The following is a 17,499-nucleotide window of genomic DNA, read 5'->3' as shown; positions in this document are numbered from 1 at the left end:
TATTATGTTAAACGATAGAAAAACCATGTTGCGCAGCAGGATTCCTTATCCCACAAATCAAATTTGTTCAAGCGAGATCGCCGCGCCGCGCTACGTACAGTGCAGGCCGGCGCCGCTCAGTGCGCACGCAGCAAGGTGGTGTAAACTGAACGTAGCGTTTACCTTCTTAGCTTAGCCGAGGTGAAGCATAGGCACAGGGTTCAGCTCCGTTGGCCGCTGGTCGATAAATTGGTCCGAGCAGACCTGCCTATGCCATTACGCAGTTACCAGGTGCCGCGACATCGTAAGCATAGCGCGGTGGCTGCGGCAACGAGGCAGTCGCACCGGCATTTTAACGAAAATCAACTTACTCTTGCATTTGCGCTGGGAACATAGTCCTTTCTATGAACCGCAGTAATCCACTTCTGGCGGAGCTCGGCGTTTTTAGTGCCCGGCGGAAAGCGATGCAGGCTGAATATGCCACAGCGGCACAACTCGCGACGTACGCCGTGCTCGTCGCAAACGGTGGTCAGCAGCCTGCTTCTTTTCCGTTGGTTATTTGCACATCCATAAATGGCGCAGTGAAGCCCTGATGAAGTTTTGTACTTCGTTGCGGCAGGAATAGACATATTGGCTCATCGAAAAGCACCGCAGACACACACACCCACGTACACGCGAACGCTGCGCGAACGCGTTTTGGCAGTCCAGCAAAGATGGCGGCCGGTCGCTGGGTTCCGGAGTATGCGCATGGCTCGTCCGGTTCGAGAGTATCGTATTCTGGTCTATAGACAGCAAACGGTGTTCGCGCCGAGAAGCTGTACTGGAGATTAAGGAACGGGCATACGGGTATGCAGGGGTGACCGCTCATCAGGGAATGATATTAGATTCGTCGCTGACTCAGGCAATTGTGTCTGCTGTGGAGGCGTCCATGAGAAAACGGTAGAGAGAATTGCTGCAAGTGTTTCGGAATGCCTCATCAACGTCCTCACTTCCCAGCTTACTAATGCTGTGCAGGCCAGTTTGGCTTCTCTATCGAATGTAATTACCCCTCCTCTTGTCCGTTCTTCACTATCTGCGACATCTCAGTCTCAGGAACAAACTTCTGCCCCCAACACTGTACTTACTTCGGGTACTTCCAGTGACGCTGGAATTATCTCTGATTCCGAGATGATGGCGCCTGATGTGCGGGTCCTAAAGCGCAGCGGGTCCCCAATATCTCCTTCATCTACTTCTCCTCGTTCACAATCCAAATCAAAGAAGCAGCAGCTTGGCACTATGCCGAAGGATATCATTTTAGAGCAGGCAGCTGCTGCTGCTCTGGTTTCGAAACCATAGCGTCGTTGCGTGTTTTACAGTGGAACTATCGCTCTATTCTTACAGCTTCAACAGAATTATACTGTACTTCTTCCCAGCTTAATCCGGATGTCATAATTCTTCAAGAAACGTGGTTTCAGCTGACAGACATTTTCACTTTAAAAATTATCGTTAATTTCGTCTAGATCGCCAGTCACGAGGAGAAGGTTTGCTAACGTTAGTTTCTTTAAAACTTTGTCACAAGGCTAAGGTATATTTCCAGCTAATGTCCCCTGACTGTCAGATTTTAGCATTAGACTTTGTTCTTCCCGGGTGCTCCCCATTTTCCTTAGTAAATGTTTTTCTGCCCCTATGGAGTCCAGGATAAAAGACCGCTAGATTCGCTTCTTGCTAGCTGTGGAAACCCAGTTCTCATGGCTGGTGATTTCAGTTCACGCCACGTGTATTGGGGCTACCGCACAAATCTATGTGGGAAGCGCCTTTTGGGACTGGGTTACTGATAACAGCCTTATGTGTTCAAATTCTGGATCGGCCACTTACCTTTGCGCTCAGTCTAAATCCGTTTTACATCTATCATTAACCAGTCCTGGAATTGGCATAATGAATTGGTCGACTGTTGATTGCGGCTCCTCAAGTGACCATATACCTGTTCGTTTTGATATCATATGTCGTGTAACAACTACGGATCGTCCGCTGCGGACGCATGTAAATTATGACAAATTTCAGACGATGTTGCGCTGTGCCCTCGCGTCAGCTTCTAACATCGCCAAGGACCACAAGTCAACAAGCATATGGCTGCCTTTAGAGGAATGCCGGAAAAAAGTGGGAGTTCCTGGGGCTGCCCTCAAAAGGGAATTCCTTTAATCATTGGTGGAACGCGGACTGTTCGAGGGATTACAGGCGGAGGGAGGCAGCATGGAAAAAGTTTCTTTATAACCAATGCCCAAATAACTGAAAATAATATAAATTCATAGCAGCCACCTGTAAACGCACAGTTTCTCGTTCGAAAGAGAAATATCACTCTGAACATTTTGATTATCTGTCAAAGTCGGGCAACCGACGTGCATTATTTGGCTTTTTACGGTCCAGAAAACAGGTCATGCCTTCTTGTGATTTACAGTCACTGGTTATGTAACCTTAGGAAGCTGTCGAGGTGGTTGAATCAATTGCCGCGGGCCTGCATAAGCTTTTCTCGTCTCTATTTCCTTTACGTCCCATGTTGTTTGCGCCAAGGACTCCAAATAATTATTTCGCTAAAGTTACTCTTTCGGAGCTTTCTCAAGTTGGTTAGAGATTACCAGCTTCTGCTCCTGGTCCTGATGGTGTCACTTCAAAGATGCTCAAGATTCTATTTGAGGCGTCTCCGGGCTCTTTGTTACACCTGGTCAACTATTCTATCAAACAATCTTGGATCCCTTCTGAGTGGAAGCTGGCGAAGGTGACCCCTTTACTTAAAAAACCAGGGTGGTGGCTCTGAATTGTCAAATATTAGGCCTATTTCGCTAACATCAGACGTGGTAAAATTAATAGAAAGGGTGTTACTTATGCGGGTTTCTGCCTTCGTGGACCGCAGAACTACTCTCAGCCCGTGTCAACACGGCTTCCGGCCGCGATGTTCGATATGGAATGCACATGTAGATCTTGAGAGTCGTACTCTTCTTGCTAGTCGTCAACGTCTCTAAGCTGCTTTGGTTACGCTCGACGTCTTTAAAGCTTACGATAGTGTAGAGCATCCCATCCTAATAAACAGGTTACAGTCCCTCCAGTTTCCAGAATATTTAGTTGCTTGGATATCTGCATTTCTCTATAAGAGGGAATTCTCCTGCGTCCATAATGGGGTGCAATCCGAGAGGTACAAACAGACGAGAGGTGTTCCGCAAGGAGCTGTCGTTTTGCCTGTGCTGTTCAATATTCTTCTGAGCTCCATTCCTCTCCACCACCATGTTCGCACTTACTTCTTTGCAGACGACATTGCATTTTTTGCTGCTGCGCCTGATATACATTCCCTCTATGATCAATTGCAATCATATTTGAGTTCTGTTGAGCAGTGGTTGAGCAGTTTACACCTCAAATTAAATGTTAACAAGTGTGCCGTTCTTGGTTTTCCTCTACAGGATCCTGTTGTGGTCTCTCTTTCATGCAAATTTCAACCAATTCCTCAAGTTCAATCCCTAAAATACCTAGGCGTCATTTATGCCGACAAACTCACCTGGCGGCCTCACATTGACCATGTTGCTGAGAAAGGGACTCGTGCCGCAGGCATGTTACGGAGGTTATGCAGTCACAGGTACGGTATGCGCAGGGATACGCTCCTAATGATTTACGTATTGTATGTCAGGCCAATTTTAGAATTTGGCTCTGTGTTGTTTTCAGGCTCGGCTTCATACAAACTTTGTCCTCCCATCCTTTTGGAGAGAGAGGTGCTTCGTATGTGCCTTGGCGTCCCCAAATTCGTGGCTACCAATGTGCTGTACCTTGAGGACCGCATTCGCCTTCTGTTATCAAGATTTCATTTTCTAAATGTGCAGACTTTCCTCAAAATTTTGAATCCCATTTTCACCGTTCGCAAAGCATTTTCTGTTGCCTACCGACCTCCTTTTTTGGTGTCCACTGGCCTCGTTTTCATACCCCACAGGTTGTGTTCGTGCAAAGGCTGCTTGAGCCTTTGAACATGCAGATTTACAACATCCTTCCAGCAATAAGCAGTGGGTCCTCTGTCCACATTGTTTTTGACAACATTTTTCCTCAAAACGCGAAACTTTTACCACCCCGTATTATAAATGGACTATTAGAAGATCATTTAATGTCCCTACCTACAAAAATTGCAATAGCAACCGACGCCTCTCAGTGCAACGAAAAGGCAGAAGTGGGAATTTTCTGTCCGAGTTTAGAGTGGTTCTTTTAGCTGCGCCTTCCGGATTCAACCCCTATTTTCCAAGCTGAGTTTCTGGCAGTAGTTCTTGCTCTGCGCAAGCTTGATCCTTCTATTTCTGCAGTGGCAGTCATTACCGATTCTTTATCCTTGTGTTCGTCCCTCCCATCGCATGTTGACTTTCACACTTTAAGCACTTCTTTATCGCTACTTCCCTCGCATATGAGCCTTGTCCACTTGATATGGGTACCCGGCCACAGCAGCGTGACTGTAAATGAGATCGTGGATTACCTCGCAAAGGCTTCCCTAGGCGGCACCGTGTTGCCCATCATCCCGGCTGCAGCGTATATCACAGCATCTAGGTTCCGGCGACGAGCGTTATTAGGCGCGCAAGACACAGCAATTTTAACATCGGCGGAATATGAGCATCTGAAATATTCCTGGAGCAGGAAAATTTCTCAATATCGGCAGCTAGAAGTATCTATGACGAGGTTGCGCTGCCGCATCCCCCCTCTAAATTTCTATCTGCAGAGATCTGGTTTGGCGTTATCTCCCCTGTGTGCATTTTGCCGTCAGCCTGAATATATCGATCATTTTTGGCTCCATTGTCGTCGTTTCACCTCTTTCAGAAGAAGACTGCTGGAGTTGCCCTTACAGGAACTTGGCCTTAGTTTGAGCAGCCCACACTTGCTATCATTTGGTGCCACCACACTTGGGTCCAGCCACAAGTCTGTTTGTGACGCTGTTCAAAATTTGTTTCTGGAATCTCATCGACTGCCTTGCTAAAGCATTCTGTATTTTCTTTTTTATGCTTCATTATTTTTCGAATTAATCTCTCTCTTTTCTCTCTCTCTCTCTCTCTCTATATATATATATATATATAAGATGCGAAATTGAGAAACGCTTTTTTAAGTAAACATTTATTAGGAGTCGACGTTTCGGACAGAGCCTGTCCTTTTTCAAGGCTGAAGTTACATGGTTCTTCCTTCTCTTCTTAAAGGGTCTTCATCTGTACAGGTGTTCGACACATGAGCCAAAACAAGCCGGCGATGCAGAAGGAAGAACGGCTCAGGGAAGAGAAAAAAAGAAAAAAATAACAAAAATACACAAGCGGCACAGGGAGCGGGGAGGGTAAACGTCGTCGCCCGCCACCCATATATGCGGTCTCGGGGAGAAAAGAACAAAAAGGAAAAAAAGGGGAGGAAAAAATGAGCGGGAGGGGAGAATGGACGGAGAACTGAGTCCTAACACAGCGGACAGCTAGCAAAGTGTATGGAGACAAACAGTCGCCGATGTGCAGCATAGATTTTAGATGCACTCAAATGTTGTCCACTTAAACGAGTAAACAAGATACAATGGAGCAAAAGGGGGGGGGGGACTTCCGCCATGTGCAACTTCTTTGGCAGGATGAGTCGAGGTAGGCAGAGTGGAATTTAACGAGACACACGTGTAGTGTAGATGAGCTCACCTGCACTCACCCACAGAAGCAACAAAAAAAGGAAAAGAAAAGGCCGGAAACGGAGGCGACTTTGGGGAAGAATCGTCGCGTGGGGCCACTATGAATGGCGGGAGTGTTTAGGATTCTTTGACGGCGTCGCTCTCGTCAAGATGGTCGAACGGGGGAAGGTAAGAGCGCGGTGTGCGATGAGGACATCGGTGTAAGCGTACGGGGAAAGCTTGCGAGGCTTGTCATGCCGGCACTCCGAGGCCAGTACTAGATTTTCAAAGGGCGTATTGAAAACAAAGCGCCCAGGTTCTCATTAAGGCCTTGGACAGTTGTTCCAAACTTATAAATAAAGTACGACTCGCGTTGCTCCCGTTCCCGGGTGTTGTTGAACCCACCCTGTTAGACTTAATTTAAGTGCTTCAAATGGGTGTGTTTTTAATTAATATGTTTTCACAAGGGGAGGTTATATATATATATATATATATATATATATATATATTATTTTTCATCCCCTCACAGCCCTTCTAGTGGTAGACTCCCCCGGTGTTCCTCTCCCGTGTGCTTTTCTTTTGCCTTCACTATGTACAGGTGAATACCACCCTTTACCTCCCAATTATTGGCCGATCCCCCAGTGTGGGTATGTGCCATTCTCTCAAAGGCTACAACAACAACAGACGAAGACGGGATGGCAGTGCTTGGGTGTGCACGCTTGGGTGTGCTTCGCCGACCTGATCCCGGACTGCTGCCGTCGCCGTCCCCGTCGCCCCACTACCTCTTAATTGTGATCCCACAAGCGCCCTGCAGCACTAGCGGTGGCCTGACGCTCGCTTGGTGAAAGTGAAGAAAGGAAGAGACACGGGGCGTGGCGCGAACGGCCTGAGGAGCGAGCTCGGGCAACGAACAGGCGAGGTCACGGCTGAACGCCTTCTTGAACCCGGATGACCAGGCCTGGGGAAGCTGTCCTCGCCTAGTTCAGCGCAACCAGGAGCCTGCTGTCTCCCGTCTCCCGCCTGCCTCTTGCTGCCTGGGATAGTGGGCGGCGTGGTGGGCACAGGCTGGTGCTGCCCGTCCGGGTATCCTGCCGGCCCTGCAGTCGGTTCAGGCCTGTCTTCCCGTGGTTGGGACCTGCTACTGTGAAAAGGCGCCTCCCTGGCAGCGCCCGGGTGTCCTGTACCTGGGCGGCCATTCTCTCTCTTTGGTGCGTCATCGAAGCCACTGCGGCTAGTGCTCCGCGCCCGATTTCCGGCCGCTAGGAGAACAGGCCTGCGGAGGTGCTTGGCCGCGGCGCCTTTCTGGCGACGGACCGCGGATTCCCACGCCGGCACCGCTCCTCGAGCTTCGGCCGCACGCTTCTCTACCCACCTATGACTGATTGACTTTAAATAAAGCTATTTTTGTTCTATCCAAACACGTGCTCGGTCGGGGATAATTTTCTGGATCCTCCGGGACCCCACCTCGGAGGACGCTCGAACCTGCTTGGAGGACTTTTCATCTCACAAACTTGGCGTCCGCTGCGACGGGACCAGACCGAGCAATGTTTGCCAGTTCCAGGTGTTCGTGAAAGAGGATCAGTGCGCTCGAGCTGGTTGCTGCAGGAGAGCTCATGGGGCTTCAGGGAGCCGCACTGCGGGGATATGTCAGTGACGCACTGCGGGAAGCGCGTGAGGAGCGTGCAGCTCAACGGCGAGCGGAGATAGCATGCCGCATGGCAGAGATATCCCATCGTATGGAAGAATTATCGCGTCTTGAAAAAGATCATCGTGTGCTCGAGTTGCATGTGGCTTCGTTAGATGCAAAGAAGGCACTTAGCCTCGCGGAAAGTGTTGAGCTCTCACATGACACAATAGTCCTATTGCCAACTGAACATGGGTCGGGCTATCAGAGAGCTGTCGAGGACGTCACAAGAATGGTGAGTCTGGAGCCTAGTACCGAAGCAGCAGCACCTTGCCTAGAAGGCTGTCTAGATGTAGAACTTCGCTCAACGCAGGCCGACAGTGGCCAGGAGTGTGCCCTTATAGCGATGTATGAAGAGCAAATTACTCAAAAACTGCCTTTAGGAAAAGTAGAGGTTCTTCTACCAGGACAGAGCACAGCGTTCGTAGAGGAGATTGCTGGTCCTTTCGTGTGCTAGGAATTGAATTCTAGGGCATGGTGTCTTCAAGCACAAGGGTGTAGACGACCACAAATGTGTAGTCCATCATGTTACTACTTGCGAACAGAGTGGCTACGAGATGCACAGCAGAGCTGGAAGTGTCAATCCAGCAGATTACCTTGGAGGCAATGTGTGTGATTCTTGCTGCATTTATTTCATTTGTGCTCGGACAGATCGGTTTCAGGCATTCGATGTATTTCTGTGTGAGCCTGCGCAGGTAACTGGCAGTGCCAGATGTGATGGCAGCTCATTGAAGGTGTTTGCAAGTAGCGACCCACTCAAAGAGCACTGGATGCTTTCTTGGAGTTGGGGTTCTTTCGAAGATGAAGTAGTACATAAGTTCGAGCATTTGGTTACATCGGCCGCATCGATAAGACATGACGAGTAAGAGGACATGGAGACAGAATGCAGCATCGTACAGGACTCTGCTAGTAAACATGGACTGACTCAAGCAGGCCGAGTAGGCATCTCTTCTTGTTTGGAAGGCGAAATTCGCGACAAAATCGAGCGTGGTACGGTAACGATTTCATGCCAATCAGGGGATGCAATGGGGCCAGTCCTTGCTGTGAGGAAATGGTTGAAAGAGCCCCAAATATTAGGCTGCCATGACCTGTGCTTCATTGTAGAAGTTGTGTAAGACACTGATGTGCTGCCGCAACCACTTCTCATTAATATCCTTGCCCACAGAATGGTTTTATTCAAGCTCACGAAAAGGCAGGAGCGAATTCTCCATCCTATGAATTCGGTTTATCCGTTGTAAAGGCGATAGAGAAGGGGTATTGTTCTGAATCTCGCAAGGGCTCCGGGTTGAAACGGCAAAAACGGCACAAAGTGTCAAGCCCTCGGTTGACTACTATATAGCAGAGATATCTGTGCAGACGCCGTTGTGCCTTATTTTTCCGCCCTGTGTACTTATGAAAACCAGCTTGTTGTTCTGCCGGATCTTTCGAGTGCCCATTGGTCGGTCATCCCACACATTTCATAGGTGCATTTTTAGGCTAGTGTGGGATGGAATCACCTGATGCCGAATCCAGTGTCCGATGGTCTTGTCAGATTTCACCTTAATGGCAAACCTTTTTTTTGTTCCTGTTGTGTGCTTTTTCGTTTGTTTCGGCGGACATTGTGCCATGTGAACAACATTTTTGTGTTTTTTTTTGCAGTAGTATTCCTGTCCTTTGTCTTTAGGTGATGTGCTCTGTGTATAACCTTGTCATCTATATAGAATTGTCAAATTAGACTTTGTATATCGGTGAATTTTTTCTTCCAATGTGCGCCTGAGACAGACTGACAACAGCCAGTGGTTGGTGCTGTGCGTGAGAAAGTGTTCAGTCTGGTGTGCTGCAGTGCTCCGAACAGTACTTCGTGCAAAAGTTTTCTTTTCATGAAAACAAAAACTTCTCGAGGGGGGGGGCATATTTGTGATGCCACAAGCGCCCTGCAGGACTAGCGGCGGCCTGATGCTCCCTTGGAAAAAGAGAAGAAAAGATGAGACGCGGGGCATGGCGCGAACGGCACGAGGAGACGAGCTCCGGCAGCGAACAGGCGAGGTCACGGCTAAACGCCTTTTTGAACCCGGGTGACCAGCCCTGGGGAAGCTGTCCTTGCCTAATCAATGGTTCGACAGAATCCTGTCTGGCGAGGGAGAGGCATAGTGGTAAAATAAATCATACACTCGCCAAAAGATGGATTATAAAAAACGTGACGTTTCGGGACCCGTACGGGTCCCTTGTTCACAATGAATGATGGACGGAATGGGCCGCTTCTTATATGCGCACTTGACAACGCAGTGAGTGGGCGTAGTTATCCGCGAGATTACCCTTCGTCCTGTTAATGACATGATCTGTGGTCTGTAATTTACAGACCACGGATCATGTCATTAACAGGACGAAGGGTAATATAGAGAGGATTTCACAATCGCCCGTACGAGCACACACAAAGTGATTAACAAAACAATGCGACTAGTGCAAAGTGACACTTGAGGGAGATTGCAATGCAAATGAGTTATTGCAACTAAAGTGCAGTATCCTAAGAGTGGCCAAGAAACCAAACACATTTCTTCACCGGCCACTGTGACAGCTCGACGGCCAGAGGTTCACGACAAAGCCGTCCCGCAGCCTGGCACGCGCTGCCTCGTTCGACCGTGGTTGGACGAGTGGTGTTGTCGTGGGAGTCAAGCGTGCACGCTTCTCTGAGGCTGAAACGATGCTGGGGCTGACCGGCAGCTATCAAGCCGTTCATATATAGGCGTGGTCCACGTGTGCTGGCTCTTCGCTCCAAGAAGAGGCTTGGACATACACACAGTATAGGCTGTGCAATCTTTCTCCTTCTTGTGCCGGCACGCGTCCCCATTGGTCATGCTCTCAGATTGGCTTCGAGATTCTTCGAGATCTTTGTGGTGCGGCGCCGCCGGCGACGCGCGAGTGAAGAGGGAGGGGCGTCACTTGGTACACTGAATGCTGCGTCCTCTCTGTCAGCATCGAGTAGAAACGACTCCGACATTCTGGAAGGTTCGACGTCATAGGTTTACGCCATTCCTTGGAACTGCGCCGTCGAGCGATGGTGGCGAGGGCAGCCACACACACACGGCTATATACAGGGTGTGCACGCTAACTTTAGCCAAGGGTTAAAAAATAAAATATTTGAGGTAAGCAAGGGAAACCACTTACATACATCTACAAACCGGCGTGCGCATCATAGGCAATTTTGTGTTGTGCAATTAATTAGCAATTAAGATAATTTTTCGAAATGCGTAAATATTGACTTAGCAAATGTGAATAGCAAAGTGGGAAAGTAGCTTCAGAAACACCCATTCCATTTATTTGCGACATAATAAACCTCATGTGTATCTTTTTTACGAGCTCCGAAGAAAACCCGCGAAATACAAAAAAACACGTGACTAGAGCATTCGCGCCCCACGATTGTGCTGCTCTCAACCGTGGCTTGAGTGAACGGAAACAGCTGGTGGCAACGCGCGACTACCCCAATGCGCCGGCAGGCCGATATGTGAACGGTGGTTGCGGCGCCCGCGCGAGCCAGTCTGCAATCGTGGCAGTGCAAGTTGCTGTGAACGCGCCGGGCATTGTGAGGTATGAAATGGCCAAAGGTGACAAACATATATGCGACGAATTTTATTCGCCACTGAAAGGCAAAAGAAGGTAGGCAAGTATTATGTAATTACTTATCTTCTTTTGCCTCTCAGTGGCGATTAAAACTCGTTGAAGTTGTGTTTGTAACCTCTCGCCATTTCCTAGCTCACTGCCCCTTCCTTTAAGAATATTGTGCAACAATATCACAAAACTCAAAACTCGGGCACACATGCATGCGCTCGCACACTCAATGGCGAATGCCCAAATACATTATCTCTTCAATGATGTTTTCGCGCATGTTATTCGGCAGTTGTCAGAATAATACACGCCCCCACTCGGCAACGCATTAGCACAATGTTATGATAGCGAAGCATGCAAATTCAAGGCAGGCTTGCAAATATATTACTTGTGATTCTGTAACGAGAGTGTGCGGCTGTCCACTCTGGGTTCTTGTTGCAACAGGGGTCTCTTCGATTCGGGTCTCCTTTGCTCTGTAAATGTTCGGTTCTGCCCTTTCCTCTTTGGGAAATTCCGAAATATCCCATGCATACAACAAGGATTCGAAGAGGCATGCACATGCGAACAAGATAATATACAGGTTCCAAAGCACTTGCATCAGAACGCTGAGGTTTCCAATAAGGACCGCTGTGAACACTCTCTTGATCACATGCCCGAGTTCGGCAGTGTGCAAGAAAAACAACCGAAGCAATGTGCCGATCAGCACGAGGATCATGTCCAAAGTGTGCCTTGCGCTAAGTTCAGGAGAACTTTTAGATTCCAATTTGTGCTCACATAGCCGATCCGCTTGTCGAACTCACTAAGAAGGTTGCAAGCAATAAACTGAATTGGACTGCTGAACATGAGAACGCATTTGGCATGCTAAAAAGGCATATTGGAAAACCACCCGTCCTGCTTCCTCCGTATTTGGGTAGAGAATTTGTTCTTCGCACGGATCCATCAGACAGAGCATTAGGAGCCGTACCTTTGCAAGAAGTGAATCGCGTGCTACATCCGCTATTTTTGCCACAAAGAGATTATCGGCTAGTGAACGCAACTAGTCCACTGATGAAAAGGAATGTTTGGCGGTGGTATGGTCAGTAAAAAGATTTTAAATTTATCTTGATGGAATAAATAAAGAATTCAAACGGTTCATCAGCAGCTTGAATACTTAACCAAGGCCAAAATGAACAATAGTAATGTCATGAGATGGAGTTTAGCCTTGCAAGAATACTCATTTCAGGTGCAATATGTGGCATGTGGCACAGGTTGGATTATGTGCATTATGTGGCATTCTCCCATCGAACCGAAAGGGGCTTCCGAAAGACATCGGACTCGCTGTAGCTGAGTCGCCGGGTTGTAGCTCACTCGTAAGGTCTCCCATTGTTCTTCCGTGTTTATACCTCATCCCTCCCGGGGGGCATGAGGACATTCCCATAGTATGTGGTCCAAGCTGCAACTCGTCCGAGTGGCCGAAGCCACCGCCGCGAGTCAACATCTTTCGGCCGTAGTCTAGGCGGGTAGCCCTCTGGCTACGCTCTGCCTGTTGGACATTAAATGTTTTTCTATTCTCTCCGAAAGAAGTTACACAAGCTGCAGTAAAAAAAGGAAGTCGTTGGTCTTGAATCCGACAACGGCGTAAAGGTGCTGAAGTGGTTGGATAAATGGCCAGTTCTCATCATGGCAACTGCTGCTGAGCATGACGCCAGCCATGTCTATACCAGAAAAAAAAAACAAGGAAGGATGACCTTATCATAAAACCGCGCGCAGTCGTCGACTACAATGCGGCGAAAAAGGGCGTAGGCTACAGTGGCCAAATGACGTCCTACTGCGCCTGCCTACAGAAAGAGTTCAAGTGGTACAGGAAGGCTGCAGTGGAGCTCATCGTTGGAACTGCAGTTATGAACGCATGGTATGTCTGTGCAATGCTGGACGGTAAAACGTCGCCAATCATCGTATTTCGGCGAGTAGTTGGCACGCGCACTCTTCGCCACAGCTCAGATTAGGACCGAAAGGACGCGCGGAACAAAACGCGCCCATACGCTGGAAAAGGCCGATGGACCTGCACGGTCTGTCCGAAGGAGATGTACTGGATGCTACGCATCGCTGAGAGCTCGCAGAAGCCCAGAGAAGCCAACGGTAATGGCGAAGAAAGTTGTTACATTTGCGCAAATTGCGCGGGAAGGCCATTTATGTGTTTGCCATGTTTCAATCTTCTGCACGAGTAGAACGCCTAAACATAGACTACGTTTTAGACATCGTGACCTGGTGGCACGTAAGACATTTAGTGTACAATGCTGTGACTTCAACTGTTTTTTTTCCTCGGAAAATTATCCTTGCGGTACTTCAATAAAATATCAAGTTCGAGGTCTTGCTCTTGAGTCTCTGTGCTTAGTGAAGGCTGAAACGCAGGGTCACGTCGCGTTGCCCCACAAAGGGGAGCTGGTCGGTGGGTAGTAAACGTAGCAGGCAACGGCTTCAAAACGCAAACTGTTTATTGTGCTTATGCCCAGGAAAAGAAAGAAGAATCGAGGCGGCGAGAGCAACAAGCGCCTCTGGCACTTATTCGAACCAGAACAACGGAAACTCTTGGCCGCGCTCTAGTTACATAAAGCAGCAGAAATTTTGTAGACAGCAAGGGCGACGTTTTTCTAGGACATCCTTTAGAGCGTGCTTCAGTCGCGTTCACTGGGGATGAAGCAAGCAGATTTGCGGTAATAAATGACTAGTTAAATTCTCCATATGCCGTAAGCTACAAGGATCTGTTATCCATTTTGTTTTGATGATCCATTTCGCCCTCTGCATCAGGTCATTATGGTTCGATGACGTAGCCGTGCCGTTCAAACATCTGTGAGAAGCCACCTGACTATTGACTTATTGGCGACCGGGCTTCACTATTGGATGCACCTTGCAGGCAATATTGGACCGGAGCACGCAACGAATGGCGAAGGCTACTGTCAACGCTAGTATCCGCTGCCTTTCATTTCTGTGACTGGACGACTGCTGCTTTCTTCTGATGATTCCGTCAGCTTACGTCACGTGAAATGGAGTGAAAAAGGGACAACGGTTTCTTATAAAATACAGCCCGAGGTAAAGCAAATTCCTGGAAATGCACGCGCCTAGTGAACCACGCGATGACCTTCTGCGCTGGCATACATGTTTCAAGCAGCGCGCACAAGCTGTAGACCACCGAAAATGATAGTAAAGCCATCTTTCAGCAGGTTAAAATAATAGGTTCAGATGTTTGCCCCACCGGTGTGTCAAGCCGCACCCGAGGGAAGCATCAGGTGACCCACCGGTGGGTCCCGACGCATAGAGATCAACACTATGATGAGGGGCTACGCAGCGAAAGCGTTAAGCGGAAGGCACTGGTTTGGTTTCAGGCCGCTATGAAGATGCAAGACGCAAGCTTGACCGTGCGCAATACACATCCGACCTTTATAGTGAGAATATGGAGAAGCGAAAGGTAATCAGTGATGACGGCTGAGTTATTTATACAATAGTGTTTGATTTCAGCTGTTCTGTTCACACTCTTTTTTTTTCAGCTGTCACGACCGAGTCACTACTTAGCGATGACTCCACCTAGGAATTTTCCAATACCATCCTCTAGCAAAAGTATGTATATTGCATAGGGCAACTCTGCAGCTGTCTCACATGCGTGCATTGATTTTTCAGAAAACGACAAAGCTGTACCATTACCTGACGATGAAGGTAATAATTCGTAAAGTGGCATTAACCACAAAAGCTTAACATCTTTTGCTGAACTTTCAGATCTAAGCCACAAGCTGCCCGCGGAGACTGATACTAGTGAGTATTCACTCAGTAGAAATTGCACTGCTAATTTATATGCATATTTCATGCGGCATGCTGCACAACTTTTTCTTGCAGGAGTTATGTGGTACTGAAAGGGGAATGCAAACCATTTTCTCTTTTTCCTATATACTGCAGCTGCAGAGGTTACAAGCAAGTTGGTGAAGTCTGATCTTGTGATGACAAGACGCAGAAAGCTTTATGTGTCCAATAACCAAACAGACCTGGTCATTAAGCTTTATAGGGCAGAAAAATGGTAAATTGGTTTTTGAGGAAAAGAAAATGGCGCAGTATCTGCCTCACATATCTCGGCGGACCCTTAAGGGAACGAGAAGGTGGGAGTGAAAGAAGAAAGACAGAAGGAGGTGCGGTAGAGGAGGAATAATTTCGACCATCTGTGGATCTTTACCATACACTGACATCGCACAGCACACGGGTCCCTTTTGCGTTCCTTTTACGTTCCGCCTCCATAGAAACGCGGCCGCCGCAGTCGGGTTTGAACCCGCGTACTCCAAGCGCCTAAACCACGGAGCTACCTCGGCGGGTAACTTGAGAACAAAATTTAGTTTTTCAGCTAAAGGCCTCATATAGACTGATTAGAATGGTCTATTTTGAAAAGCTCACATGAAATGAATGTGGTGCAATTAACTTTCAATTTTGGAAATATTTTTTTACTTGTAGATTCAAGCTAAGTTATTTTGATGCTTTTGTTTTGCGAATTTTCATGCATCGTTTGAATTAGTGCAATTTAGTATTTTTTACTTGTGGATTCAAGTTATCTTGTTTTTATGCTTTTGTTTTGCGAAGTTTTATGCTTCGTGTTACATAAATAAGCATTGGTCCGTATGTGACGTTCACCAGCTCCCAGTAATAATCTCTAATTTAATGTGCCACATGCTTTTATCTCAATTCCCCCCAAAAAATGTGACTGTGGCATTAAAATGTACTGAGCCACGTGAGGCCTACAATAATTGTTGTATGATCTGTGCTTCATTGCTTTAATTCAATTTGTAGCCTTTGCTAACTAGCTTCAAGAGTTGAAATGAATGCCAATAATAGATTTTGCGTTCCTCTCACGGCATGGACTTCTCTTTTACATCACAGCCACTTTCAAGCATTAAAGTTGAAACAACATGAGACGAAATTTGAATGCTAAATGATTTGCTAGCCCTTTAGTGTAGTCTGTGTGGCCCTCAACATGTAGATATGTCCATTAGATGACTGGAAGAAAATGTACATTACAGAACTGTTTGCCCTTGCACCACTAACACAGCAGTCGAATTTCCACCATCTCTGAGTCAAGCTATATATCGCAATTCTCTTGTATCCTACTGCATAGGATTCTTTACTCTGGTGCAAAGGCATAGTGGTGTTTGTGTTGTACGTTTTGTGATTGTTTTAGCACGCACACCCATCATTTATACAGGCCTGCCGTCAACTGCAGGACAGGATGTAGAGAATTATTGGTCACGGCGAAAGCTGATGCCCCCAGAAGGTGACTGAAGATGAAAAGAAAACTTCAAATTTGTCTGCACTTCTCACATTCGACCTGTTACATATGCCTATGCGCTTTTACTCTATCATGCATATAGGTGAGAGTTCATAGAGCAGGCATGAAGGTTCAATAAATAAACAGACTACTCTGCCTTAAGCTTCTGCACGCGAGCAGTTGTGCACGATTTATGTTTTCACACTACTTCACAGTTTCGTTCTGCATGGTTTATGTTAGTGGACATTTGTTGCCTCGTTTTAATTATTTTTGAAACTGCTGTGGTGTGGCCCGGATAACAATCGAATATTTGACAGTTTTCAATAGTTTGCTTGTCTTGCAGTCTTGCTTATTTACCTTCTCGTCTCATTTACCTACACTGAATTCCAGAGTTCCCGTGTCAGGTACTGAGCACGCTTTCTCTCTTGAGGATTGCCCAGCAGCCTCATGGCGAACTGCTTATGGCAATGGTTCGCAAACAGTCGAAGGACCTCGTTTCCCCAGAACAGAAAACGTCCATTACTTCTCCCTTTAAACACTATGCGGCATTGAAATAGTTTGATATGGCTTTACATGGATCAGAGAGAGATTCAACTGCAATCTCCGTGTCGGTGCATTATTGCAGTTTTCACATAAATCTGTGCGTGTAATACAACGCTTATAAAATTTTTATACCGGTAACAACGAGAATTGTCAAGTTGTTGTGCCTACACTAATGTAAATTTCTTAATGCTGTTTTCCTAAGAGGCAGCCTGCGGCTATGCTTTAGATATGAGACCTTAATGTGACTTTAAATTTTGTATCTTCACTTAAATTTGCCTAGATTCAAGAACTTTCTGTAAAAGTGGGAGGAAATGTGACGTCATTTACTAGACAGCTGCTGCGATGCTTGCTGGAAGACGGCCTTGAATGTCATGTTTCATGGTTGGGCAAGAAAGGGAAACATGCTTTCAATGACCTCTGGCTGTGCTCATGACTAATCAGTAAGTAAATACTTTTTGATGGAGGCCAAATTTTCATGCCAAATTTGAGCGATTTCTTGTGGTTGATATCTATCAAGAAAATGTTCGCATGCTTAACAGCCTTTGTGAATTTTACTGCAATGAATACTTTCTCTAACTATTTGACTAAATGCTTTATGATTGTTGTTTGAGTTTTGTAAGCTTTAAGAAATTCAGAATAAAACTTGTGACTGTAAATCTAGAGAGGAAAAATTATATGGCAGAAATTTTTCTCATAGGTGCCGTTCAGAGGAGCCATGAATTCAGTGAATACATCGTTCAAGCAGCCATCCGTGAATGGCTACGCCATGCTCCTGCCCGGCACCATAGCGCCCCAGTGAAGGTAATGCAG

Source organism: Amblyomma mixtum, chromosome 2 (genome assembly GCF_055824585.1).
Source record: "Amblyomma mixtum isolate Tamu chromosome 2, ASM5582458v1, whole genome shotgun sequence".
Classification (NCBI taxonomy): Eukaryota; Metazoa; Arthropoda; class Arachnida; order Ixodida; family Ixodidae; genus Amblyomma; species Amblyomma mixtum.
The sequence above is the reverse complement of the archived record's forward strand: the minus strand, read 5'-3'. Positions refer to the sequence as shown.